The sequence below is a fragment of the Rhinatrema bivittatum genome, chromosome 2 (genome assembly GCF_901001135.1).
Source record: "Rhinatrema bivittatum chromosome 2, aRhiBiv1.1, whole genome shotgun sequence".
Lineage (NCBI taxonomy): Eukaryota > Metazoa > Chordata > Amphibia > Gymnophiona > Rhinatrematidae > Rhinatrema > Rhinatrema bivittatum.
Genome location: NC_042616.1, coordinates 183,147,824 through 183,161,179, shown reverse-complemented (window position 1 = coordinate 183,161,179; position 13,356 = coordinate 183,147,824).

Below are 13,356 nucleotides of genomic sequence, written 5' to 3'. Positions count from 1 at the left end.
AAACAAATCTTACTACTGTGACATGTGTTATTCACCAGCCCAGTCAACAATTGCACCTCCCTCTTTCAGGGCTTCCCAAAGCTGTCCTGGGGACCCCACAGCCAGACGGGCTTCAGGATAATCCACAATGAGTGCATGAGATAAATTTGCATATCACGTAGGCAGTATATGCACATTTTTTCTCACGCATATTCATTCTGAGTATCCCAAAAACCCGACTGGCTGTGGGGTCCCCAGTTCAGGCTTGGGAAGCCCTGACCTATTTAATGGCATCTCACAAAACAGCTTGAAGCGCCTCCAGCTTCTACAGAATACAACCACTAGAATCGTGACCACATAACAACTGAGCTGGCTCCCAGTTGAAAGCAGGATACGGTTTTATACCCTCTGCTTCATCCACAAGTGTGTGAATAAACACATCCCTGAGCATCACCTCTGTTCCCCTGCACTCCCATTAGAGCACGGCCGTTCCTCCCAAATGGCACTTCTCTCCACCCCTCCTCTAGCTTCCGCCAGACTATCCTATAATAAGACCGCATACCTTCCCTTGCTATGCTCCAAAAATCTGGTACAATGCACCGCTACCTCTGTGCCTCAAAGCCGTCTTACCTCACTTTCAGGGGAAAAGCTAAGGCCCGGCTCTTTGGCCACACCTCCCCTTAGAGTCCCCCTGGCAGAGACACTCAGTTTTTCCAGCAGGTTTACCTGAGCCATCAAGTAAGGTCTAGAAAACATACGCCCAGGGCTCTCAGTGCTATTGCTACTGCTGGTTAGAACTTGTTTCGTAATCCACTTTGAGGCCACTGGTGGAAAGAGGCGAAATATCAAATGTCTAAAAATAATAAGGCATAAGGAGCTTGACAAGGAATGATGAATGCATTTCTTTTATTTTTACTTTCCCCTTTTTTAATTTTCTTGTCTTTTTTCCTGCTTGGTTTCATGGTGACTAAAGTTCTCAGACGGCTTGCCCCAAAACCGGTTTCTGCCGGATTATTTTCATAGGAAATTCTGCTGAAGAAAGACTCAGACTACAGAGCAAAAGGCTACTACCCCCCCAACTTACACAGGCACCTCCCTATCTCATGTAATTACTTTTCACGCAGTCTCCTATTGTTGCCTCCCCCTCACACACGCACGTGCTTCTCTTGTCTGCCTCATCCTTATTCTGCCCTATCCCCTCTAACCAACTCTCCAACACCTTCTCCTCACCATGAATCTGCCACCTCCCCTCTGGCACATGCACAACTCCTCTTGTTGCTACTACCTGGCATGTAAAGAAAATACTGGAGAAAAAGTAAAACAAAGCCTTCCAGAGACCATTTGTAAATGATTAGGACCCAAATATTTTCAATCAAGTTTCTTTCTTTCTCATATAACAGGAGTAAGCAACTCCAGCCCTGGAATGCCACAGACAGGCCTAGTTTCAGGATATCCACAATGAATATGCATGAGATCAATTGACATACAATGGAGGCAGTGCATGCAAACATAACTCATACATATTCAGCATGGATATCCTGAAATCCAGACCTGTTTATGGCATTCCAAGACCAGAGTTGGCTACCCCTGTTATATAACACAATGGTTTCCAGCTGCTTAACTCGCTTGCAATTTCGGAAACTGTCTGGGTACAGCAAATGCATCTTCTTGAGTAAAAATAAAAAAGGTTGCAGGTGTTACATTATTTTGCTTTATAAGCAGTTGCACCCACAGAGAGAATAAAATAAAGTAACTCGGATTGTCTGTGTGCTCTATGGCAAGGCAAAGACAGTTTTTGTCTAACCTGCCCTGCTATAATGAAGGCTGAGCTCAGAAAAAAAGGTGATATTTATTGTCCCAGGTACTGAAGGAAGAGGGTTGAAGGACAAGCAAGCATTCTGCATTAAAATAAATGCTTTGAGTTCAAAGGAGTGAGGGCCCTGATGACTGCAGTGGGTCAGATGGGTATCTAGATGGGAATTAATTTCCGGCCTCTTCAGTCACATGTTTACAGGATTCTTGCAACAGACTCAGCATGGGAGAAACCCGAAGTGACCTAGAGCTTCAAAGTTAGGCGACCACTGAATTCAGCCAAGACAGTGCACCGCCAGGATAGGGAGTGCTTTCAAAACAATGCCTCTGTGTTTCTCAAACACCTCTTGTCATTTATTTAGTCATCTCCAGTACCTGGATTCCCTTTACCTTTCTGCATGGGATCATCTCAAAGCAAGCTTGCTGTATCTCATCACCTGCCTCACAGCAGCGGAGAGCTTACAGAAAGCTTAAGGACTGTGAGCATTCCCCGGAGAAGTAATCTGGTTTCTAAAACACTGAGTTGGCTAATCTGCAAAGGTTATCCACGGCATCAACGGACAAATATCTGGAACCAGTCATCCTGTGGTGATTTCTCTAATAACGAAGGGAACAAAAAAACAGATGTTTGTGGCCAGCTCAGGACATTCTTCACTCCTGTCCTCCAAACAGCAGCACATAGCCAGCCATTGGTGTGCCTAACTTTTCACACAGCTCTGAGCCTTGCAGACATGCGGCCTGTGTGACTAAGTGAACCTTCTCATTAAAATCCAATTACTTCTAATTACTGGGATCTTTCAAGATGGTCATTGAGTGGATTATTAATTGACATCTCCCTAAGGGCATAGGTAAGGCTAAGAAAAAAAAATCCTGAAGACAAAAGTTCTGTTAAAATGCCACTTCTCTATCTTTAGTTCCAGAGCCGTAGTGTATGTTCTGTGCAAGTGGACACGACAACACGGATTGTCTCCCTTTAGCTGGAAAATCTGGTAAACATATTAAGAGGCTCATGTTCTAATATGTGCTTCTGCACGCAAGATTGCCAAGTTTGCGTGAAATTCTGCTAGCCAATGAAATGAGCCTGGCAGAAGAATTGTGTGCGAAACAATTTGGAAAAAAGAAGCACCACCCCTCACTCAGGAGTCATTATCTTTTGTGCAAAAAAAAAAAAACAACAACCTGTAAAGCCTTTTTTTCACCTGCCAGCTTTTACAGAATTCATAATTAATGAGCAACTTTACATATTTCATTGCAGCAGTTCATTTACATCATAAAGCCCAACACAGTGCCCTTTATCATGAATATCGCGTACTGTGTCTGCATTTAGTACACTAAGCACCAAGGGTGAAATTTTCCACGTTTGCAATTAGTAAAATTTGGCGCACAACTCGTTATGCATACATGTTTTCTCTTTTGAAGGTAGGACCCATACTGTAGGCACCAGGGTTGTGAAGGAGTTTTAGACGTGACAGTATTTAAAGCAATGTAGTACATAAGTCCTTTACAAGATTGCATCAGCAATCGGCAGTCATTGCAAATTCTGTACTGCAAATGAAATCCTGTGTAAAGGACAAACACCTGTATTGTGTTCTGATTGTTGAGTTTTACATAGTCACCATTCCTGGTAAAATGACTATAATAGTTAGACAAGGCTGGGCAGGACAGAAGTATATGGTTAAATAGTGATTCTCCCACCTGTCCTGGGCAGCCCACAGACAGTCAGGTTTTCAGGATATCCACTGTGAAAGAACACAAAATTAATTTTCAAGTGATGGGTCGCCACCATGGGCCTTTTCACGGTGAATGTCTAACTAGCAAAACGGTCATGAGGACAGGTTTGGGAGCCATAATGGGAAAGCGCAATATGTAGCTATTTCTTTAGTTCTCATCTGTACTTTTAGAAGAAAAATAAAAACACATATCACTTAATTTATTTGGGGATCTGACATTAGAAAGACTCAGACCGACTAAACTTGTCAAATAGGTAATGAGAACTGTTCAGCATGGTTCAACCTAAGTCTCTTTAAACTTATATTTGTATAATGCTGTGCTGTAAGCCTGAACATGCCATAGTGGGAAGTCAAAACACAGCAGAATGTCAGGTATAGCACAGAATCTGAAGGCAAACTTGCCAGGGCTTTCTACATACACTGAATGTTTTGACATATATTATAATTTTATTACAAGATAGGAGCTGCCATAAAACAAATAAAAACGTTAAATATGCAGCTGCATAATTTATTGAGCAAGACGGTGACTGCAGTATCAACAGAAAGTAACAGCACACTCAGAAAGCATACTTGTCCTTACAAAAAATAAAAGAAGAAACTGTATATGTCTGGTCCTTTAATTTTTAGCTTGCACCATAGAATTTTCTGTTACTTTCCATATTTTTATTGATTTTTTTTTATTTATTACTGTTCCTTAATTTATTAATGGGTGTATTATTAGAGCTTTCTTAGGTGTGTGGAGTATGGTTCTTCATTATAACCAAAGGAGGGAAAACACTGGAGACCATTTTATCACATTCACACTTGTCTATTTTTATAAGCAATGTGTTTAACAAACAGACAATGGGAATGTTAGTGCCTTGCAGTGCCGCACTGCCACCTAGTGTTTCCCAGGCAATACTGCAATATACTGTGAGCCTTCCTAATGAGTTTATTTCAGAGGCACGGAGTGGGGAAAATAAAAAGTATTTTTTGAATAAGGGCCTATATGCTGTCAGCTAAGCACTATCATGTATCTTCTAAGTGGACATAGACTAATTACTACAGAACACTAATTGCATGACTATTTCCCTTTGTATTTCCTAATGATTGCTAGACAGACATTTTTCTGATTGTAATATTGGCTACTATGACGGTGATATCAGTATATTGAGTAATTGCCCAGCAACAGAGATGCAATCCCGCAATGATTCTCAGGGACAGATTTAAGTGTAGGACAAAACTACGACAAAAAAAAAAAAAAAAGAATTTGCAAGTTAGTTTGATGGCTTAATTTTGAAACGGAGCATCTTTTGCCGTAGGATTTGATTTCCTGCCTCTTCCAAATGGGGAAGAAGTCCACTAAGAATAAATTGTGCCAGTGAAAATCTTCTGAAGAAAGGATTGTGTCACTTTTACCTCTGCACACATTTTGCTTAAACAGCTTTTTTTTTCCATTCACAGCTTCCTGACCATAAATGGCAGCAAATGAAATCCTTGGCCTAAAGATGTGTCATTTTAAAACTGTGCAGGCAAACTGGTCTGCAGGCTGTGGGCATTTTTGTGCCCTACAATTGCCTGACACTTAAATCTGACCTTTAGAACATGAAGGGATCATCTCTGCCATTAGACAATAATTAATAATCCTGCCATCACTGTCAATTTGGCACTAAGAATAGTCAAATGCATGTGATGCTGCATTCTAACCTTCCTCAAGTTTAAAGCGATTTTTCAGTAGCTCGTATGATTTATGAGCTTCCAGCAACAGCACTAAAGTTCTTCGTAGGGACCCTGCGTTCTTGCAGTGCTTGTCTCAGTTTTCAGCAATGACCTGTTAAGGGAAAGCAACCCAAATCTACCTGGGTATTATGCTTGCACTTCCAATATTTCAGGATTATTTTCATTAGTGCAGGAGTGGCCAACTCTGGTTCACAAGAACCACAAACAGGCCTGGTTTTCAGGATATCCACAATGAGTATGCACAAAAGAGTGTTCATATACTGCCTTCATTGTATGCAAATCTAATTCATGCATACTCATTGTGGATATCCTGAAAACCAGGCCTGTTTGTGGCTTATGAGGACCAGAGTTGGCCATCCCTGCATTAGAGATTTTCAGAATTTGATTTCATATCAGAAGCATTGCAAATCACATAAATCCCTAGGATTTTTCTTCTGCAAGCAAATCAAGCCCTTTGGGTTAGCTGGGGTTTCATTGGGTTTTTTTTTCAGTAGTATCCTTATGCATTCTTCCATTCCGGGGGCAGGCAATCTCGATCCTAGAGTGCCAGAACCAAGTCTGGTTCTCAGGATATCTACAATGAATATGCATAGGATTGATTTGCATGCCCGGCCTCCTTTGTATGCAAATATGTCTCATGCATATTCATTGCGGATGTCCTGAAAAAGTGGCCTGTGGCTCTCGAGGACTGGAGTTGCCTACCTCTGTTGTAACATTATAAGACACCCTTTGGCGACAAGGAAGGCTTTGATTGACCTCACGCTTTTCACTTATACCTTTTCCTTACTGGTGAAACAATGCCTTTGGTTTGCCGAGTTCTCTTTTCATAGCAAAGATAAAGGGGCCGGTGCTAGGTTCCCTGCCCTTTCTTTTTCCTGCCTTTTGGGGGAAGGACGTGAAAAATTGCTTTAACTAATGGTGGCTGAAGCAAATTATTCCCTCTGTACGAGACATTTCAAATGCAAGGCAAAAGAAAAAAAAAAAAGCCAAACAAGTTCTGCCCTTTTGCTGAGTTATTCATCAAAAATGAAAGAATACGACCATAAATAGCCGAATAATAAGCTTCATTATAAATGTACAGAATTAGTTCAGCAATAAAACTGAATGATGGCTAAAGGATAAATATTTGAATATCATAAATAAGTGAATAGAATTAGCATTTATAATTTATACTTGATGAAAGAAGATTCTCAGGCCCCACAGGCGTATTTTGGCCATTTAAAGCTATAGCTCCAAGGTGGAGGGGGGGGGGGGGGGGGAGGGAGGTAAATCCATTGCATTCCTTCATTTGTTTTTGACAACAAGCTTTCATGTTTTCAAATGTTTATAAACAAAATCACTCCATCACCACAGTGCCACAGCGGTCTCTCGAGGATGGGCAACCAGCGCCGCAAGCTGCTCAGGTTTCATGTCACCCAAAAGAAATGCACTTGAGGGAAATTTGCATGCAATGGCAAGTATTCATGTGAGAAATGGAAACTTGGATATGGCTTTGCCTACCCTTAGATCATAGCCGGTGTCTGGCTCTCGAGGAATGGAGTCGCCTCACTAGGCTTTGCCTTCTGTCCCATGTGACAACAGAAAAGCAACATCCCATTCCCCTTGATATCTTTAGAAATGTAATCTGGATTTTTAAAGATAAATACAGAAAATCCTTTGTAAATTGAATACTTGAAGCCCTGTCAGTCAGTCATTTCATCTGTCGTGGAATTTAGGCTGAGATACGGGCAAAATAAAGCGAGCTGTTTAAGGGTCCTACTACCAGGACTACTCTTTTTTATTTTGGTAGCACAGCAAGCTGCACAGCACTCTCCTGGATCCAATGAATGCAAAGCTGATTAGTATGAGGTCGGTGGCAGACGACCGCTGAATGGATTTTGGTGATGATCTCTGTGCTCTGTTCTTCTGCTATCGTCATCAAGGCAGTCCTTCCATAGATTTCAGTGCAAGAAACGGCTGTCCTTTTTTTTTGTTTGTTTTACCGAGGATGTCTATGTCCTCTGGCCCATTTTGCTAACTCTTGCAAAGTTTTGCTGCACAGAGATAGATGGAGGAAGGTCCAGAGCTGCAACAATGCAGGTTGGAAGAAGAGGGCCATTACAGAGCCACCCAGGAAAGACTGCAAGTAAAATATTGTAAGTAAAATTGCAAGTAAAATGTACCTCGTGCAATAAATACCATGCCTAATGGTTCTGCACCTGCAAAAAAGGCACCCCTCCTATTTCTCCAGCTATTACTCCTTGAAGCCATTGTTATTCTGGGACATTTTTGCTATATCCTGTCCTCTCTGCCTTAGCAGCCAGGTGATAGGAACAGGCTTAATATGAAGATGGCACGTTGATACACCATGATGTGAAATTTTATACATTAGTCCTCCTTACTGTTAGGCAGAAGTGTTTCAAACTCTTATTAAGATGACTAGAGAAGAAGCGGAAAATCAATGAATCTCTTATGAAGAGCGATTGTGTTGTTCAACTTCTCCCAGAGAAGTAACATTTATCATTTTTATCTTCCTTTATATTTTCTAACCTGAACCATCATTCAGCTAAGTTAACTCTTGCCACTCTGCGTGCCTGTGTAAATGTCTTGATACGGCCCTTCAAGAGAAATTAATACGTACCTTTACAGTTAAAATTAGTTTGATTTCCTTCCTCGCTCCCTTCACTTCTTTTTTTTTTTTTTTTTTTTAAATCTTATTACTATTCAGAAAAACGCTCTGTGATAAATGAACACACATTGCCCTCAATGGAAGAAGCACCCATGCACATTATAAACCCTTCTTACGGCTGATTTATCACAGGTATACAGTGGCGAGAGCAGAGTAAGAATAGGCATGGATAATGTGCGCGGAATGGCACAGACTGTGCTTTCTGACAGTAACCGGGAAAAACACCAGAGCAGGTTAGCTAGTAATAAACTGGGAAGGAATGTGTAAAGCCGAGCACTAAATGCTGTTAAAACTGGATGTATGGCGATATGCTTATTGCAGGATGGAAGCAAGGGCAAAGAGATTTTACTTCTAGTGTAAAAGGCCTCAATCAGGATTCAATTCATTCCTGAAAAGAAATGGCTGTTGAGGGGAAAAATACAACAAAAGGTCACTAAGCTTATGGAGGGCAATTTTCAAAGTCATTTACCCAAATAAATAGGTGCTCAGGTTGCAAATTGTTCCCCCCCCAAACAAAAGGGTGGCCAACTCCGGTCCTCGACAGACCAGGTTTTTCAGGATATCCACAATGACCACACATGAGACAGAGCTGCATGCGCTGCCTCCATTGTATGCAAATGTATCTCATGCATATTCATGGCGGATAGCCTGAAAACCTGGCCGGTTTGTGGCTCTCGAGGACCGGAGTTGCCCACCCTTGCCCTTAACAGCTGCTAAAGGTAGGTGGGGGTTTTCACATCACACGCGTTTTTAGCAGGTTTACAAAGAGGTGTCCCCCAGGGGTATTCTTAGGTTGGGGGAGTAAACATCCCGCCAACTTTTCCATTTTCAAATGTCTGTGCGCTGTTTCTGCCTCATTCTGCTGCTTGCAGAAATAGCAGCCACAAAGCCCCATTTGTATGCGTGCACAGGCAGCTAATTTTCAGAAAGGAAATTATCCACAAGGCATGTGCGCGCACAAGCATGCTGGTAGGGCTTGCAGCCAGATGGGTTACTGAAAACTGCCCCCACAGAGGGACGCAAGTGCTTGCATATACTGAAAGACTGTCCAAACTGGGGTTATCTTCATAAAGTTATACAAATACAGCAGATCTTTTTTATTCCCAGAGAAACAAATACCTTTTCAGGCATATTCTCAGGGTAAGGAGGCAAAAACTGCACCATCATACGAGGAAGCAATTTTTCAATTAATGGGCAAGGGAATTTTTGAATATTTTTGCTTCCAGAGAGAATGGCTATGATGCTAAATAACTTCCACAGATGTGATGGCTTCTTTTAATTAGAGCATAAAGAAATGGTAGGCAGCGTCAGTCCTGGGGTGCCACCGCCAGGTCTGGCTTTCAGGATATCCACAATGAATATGCATGAGGTATATTTGAATGTGCTGCTTCCATTGTATGTAAATATATCTCATGCATATTCGTTGTGGATATCCTGAAACCCAGACTTGGTTGTGGCATTCCAGGGCTGATGTTGCCTACCCCTGGTGTAGAGGAAGATACTGATCCAGTGATTTAACCAGATCTGAATAATCATTATTGGGATCAGAAAGGAGGATTTTTGTTTTGTTTTTTTATTCCACCAGGCTGCTGACCTGGCTACAGGTTCATAGCTCGAGAGCAGGTAAATTGTTTTTTTTCTGTTCTTTATTTTGTTTGGATTTTGTATCCTTTTTCTGGATTGCACTTAGTAGTCTCTGCCACTCCCAAAACAATATCCCAGGGTGCATCCTCAGTGCTGATAGCAAACCGGTAGTAAGCCCCCACCGTAATGGCAGCCATCTCCCCTCCCTGCCCCCTGGGGCTTGAGCACGCCTCTGCCCCCCTGGTGCCAACGATCTGGGGATCTGACCCAGGCTCCCACCTTCACACCACAGCACAGTGCACAGTGCTTTGTTTTGCCTTCTTCTTGATTACCTTGCAGAGAAATCTAGAAATCAATCAGAGGATGGCCAAACTAGATGGACCTCTGGACTTTAGCAGCCTGACCATAAGTCTGTATCCAAAATAAGAGAGAAAAAAAATGAAAATAAATGAGGACTTTTGGTGTCTTGATGTATCCAATATTAAAATGAGTTCCATCCACTTTAATACAGTAAAATGAATACTTCTGCATTAAGCAATAAAATAGGCCTGGGGGGGGGTAGGGTGGGAGACAAAAATACAATTGTTTTATTCTACATACAATTCGAACCAGATATATTAAAATAATTTTGTCGGAGGCACACATTGTTAATAAAAGTCCCTTTAATAGTCCCTTAATCAGCAGTAGCTGGTGATGTCACATAACTCAGGTGCTGCATTCCTGACCTGTATTTGCAAAAGCACTAGAGTGTGGTAATTGCTAATTATTACTGTAAAATGCATTTATTTGGCAGCAAATTAATTTTCTGGGACTGGTTAAATCAGTGATGAATGAGTAAATTAATAAATGTTCTCTTGCCATCAGTTTATGTTCAGGAGCCATAAGTTAACAGATGTTACAGCTTGGCGAGAGGAAGTTGAACGAGCACAAGATGGTGCAGCTTATGGCATGAGAGAGATCACCAGCAGCACCGGTCAGCTTGTCGCCGGCTAGGGAACATCCCTCTCCTGCTTCTTTCTTGTCAGATATTTCATAATAAGACACTGAATCAAGGGGGAAAAAAACCCTAGCACAAATAGCTGACCCCCCTTATTCACTAAATGTGCCTGTTATTTACATTTACAAAATTGCTGCAATAAGCCATCTGCAGATTTTATATAACCCGGGTTTTGTGACCATGCTCAAGCCAGTGAAAACCTTAATCTGCAAGGAATGAAAAACAAGTTAAGCTATTCCTTTATGCTCTCTCTGGGTACTGCTAATGCTTTTGATTTTACCTTTGCATCAATAAATCGTCCCTCTATATATAGAAAACTAAGAGGAGCTCCCAGATTCCTGGTCTAATATCACAGGTAGTTCTGTCCCCTGCTGGGAGCTGAATTTGTCTGGTGACCTCAGCGCTGAAGGAATCACTAGGCTGGTGACAGTAACGGCAGAGAAGTGGTGTCAGTTTGCATAGGCAGCAGCAGTGACAGTTGCACTGGAGGAAGGCAGTCTCACTTAAACACACACACACACACTCAGAGCCTCCTTCCCTCACTCACACAGACACAGAACCTGAATATCTCACTCACATGCAGAGGCTTGCAAAAGTATTCGAACCCCCCCCCGAAAGTCAGCAGATTTGTGTGGATTACAAATGACACTTATTTATTTATTTTACAAATTTATATTTCGCTGATCCACAAATCTCAGTGGATTACAAAAGAAAATATGCAATAAAATCATACAATCAAACAGTAAACCAAAGTAACACAGTAGTATAACGAACGCCTGAAGGTCCAGCTTAATGGAATGTTACCTCGTTATGACAGGGTCAGGATGCTCTAGCACACAATGCCAGGATTTCTTTCTCTTTATTTCAGACAGTATGTTTTGTTTATTGCAAACCAGGATGCTTTCAAAGTAAATTTTCAAAGTCACAATTTGCTATTTCTCTTCATTTTTTGTGAAATGTAATTAAAATCTGAAATATGCATCTTGTATAAGTATTCAACCCCTTCAGACTATGACTTGGTAGAACCACCTTTTGCTGCAATAACAGCTTTAAGTCTGCTAGAGTAAGTTTCTACCAGCTGTGCACTGTTTGGGAGTGATTTTTGCCCATTCTTTCTGGCAGATTTGCTCCAGGTTGTTCAGGTTGGATGGATGATGCTTATGGACTGCAATTTTCAAATAGTGCCACAGATTCTCAATTGGATTGAGATCTGGACTTTAACTTGGCCCTTGTAGAACATTCACCTTTTTGTTGTTCACTCCTGTGTTTTGGCCTTATGCTTGGGATCATTGGTCTGCTGAGAGGTGAACTTTCTACCAAACGTTTTTTAGCAGACCGAAGCAGGTTGTCTTGCAGTGTTTCCCTGTATGTTGCACCATCCCTCCATCCTTCAGTTTTAACAAGATGCCCAGCCCCACTGAGGAAAAGTACCCCCATAACATGACGCTGCCACCCCCATACTTTACTGTTGGGATAGGGTTTGCTGAGGAATGGGCAGTGTGAAGTTTGGCCAAAAAAACTCGATTTTTGTCTCATCTGACCACCAAACCTTATCCCACATTTTAGCTGGGTCACTCTGATGCTTTCTGGCAAACTCTAGACATACTTTGATGTTGTTTTCTTCAGAATGGCTTCTTTCTAGCCACCCTCCCATGCAGGTCAGTTGTATGATGTGGTTCACTGGTGCACTTCCACTCCAGTCTCAGCCACTGAACTCTGTAGCTCCTTCTAAGTGATTGTTGGCCTCACTGTGGCTTCCCTCACAAGTCGTCTTCTTGCTCTGATGCTGAGTTTTGAGGGATGGCCTTGTCTAGGGAGTGTATTGGTGGTATGATGCAGCTTCCGTTTCCTCACAATTGATCAAACAGTGCTCACTGAGATATCCAAGCACTTGGATATTATTTTGTAGCCTTTTCCTATCTTGTTCATATCTATAACTTTATCTTGAATTTCCTTAGATTGCTCTTTGGTCTTCATTTTCACAGCTTTCATTCCGATTTACATTTTAACCAATGGTACTGGAATTAGGGGGTCTTTTATCCAGAAAAGCTGACCTTTTATAATAATTCACTGCCAATTGTTGTGCAGATGGCACACCACAAAATGAGTAAATAGAAGATTTGATAAAAACTGTCTAATCTTGGAGAATTTATATATTCGATTAATGCTTGTCTACAACAGATAGCATATTATAAGGGTATCTACATCGCTGAAAAGCTTATGTTGTACCCAGGAAAAACAGCACAGTGTTGGAAGTTAATACCCGAACTTGAGACCTCTGTTTTCCTTCCAAAATTTGGCTGCTTCAGGTGGTTGAGAGATACACCATTGACTCTTTCAAAGCTTCTACAAGGGTAGCATCACAGGCAGCTGTTATAAGAAGTTTGCTGGAATAGTATTTTCTCCGCTTTAATACTAGCATCTGGATAAAATACCTTAAAATTTGTTACAGAGGATTTCTATACATGTACTGATTACACTCTCTTGAGGCCTGCTGGCACAGACTGCTTGCAGGGTTTCCAGTAAGTTATGAATCGGCTTTTTTACCCCTTATTTTTTCGGTATAATTATCACAAACAATAGATAAGAAAAGAAAAAATTATTTAAAACATTTTTTAGTTTCACTTAAGTAGTGTGGGGTTTTTTTTTGTTTGTTTATATATGTTAGCACTACTACATTTGGACTGTAGTTCAGTACTGCTAGTGGTTGTTGGTATATATATATATATATATATATATATATATATATGCATACCACAGCCTCCCTCGCTCATGCCTACACACACAGACACATTATCTCTCACAAAAACTCATCCTCTCACACTCATCCTCTTCACTCAGCGCATAGTTAAACTCTGGAATTCATT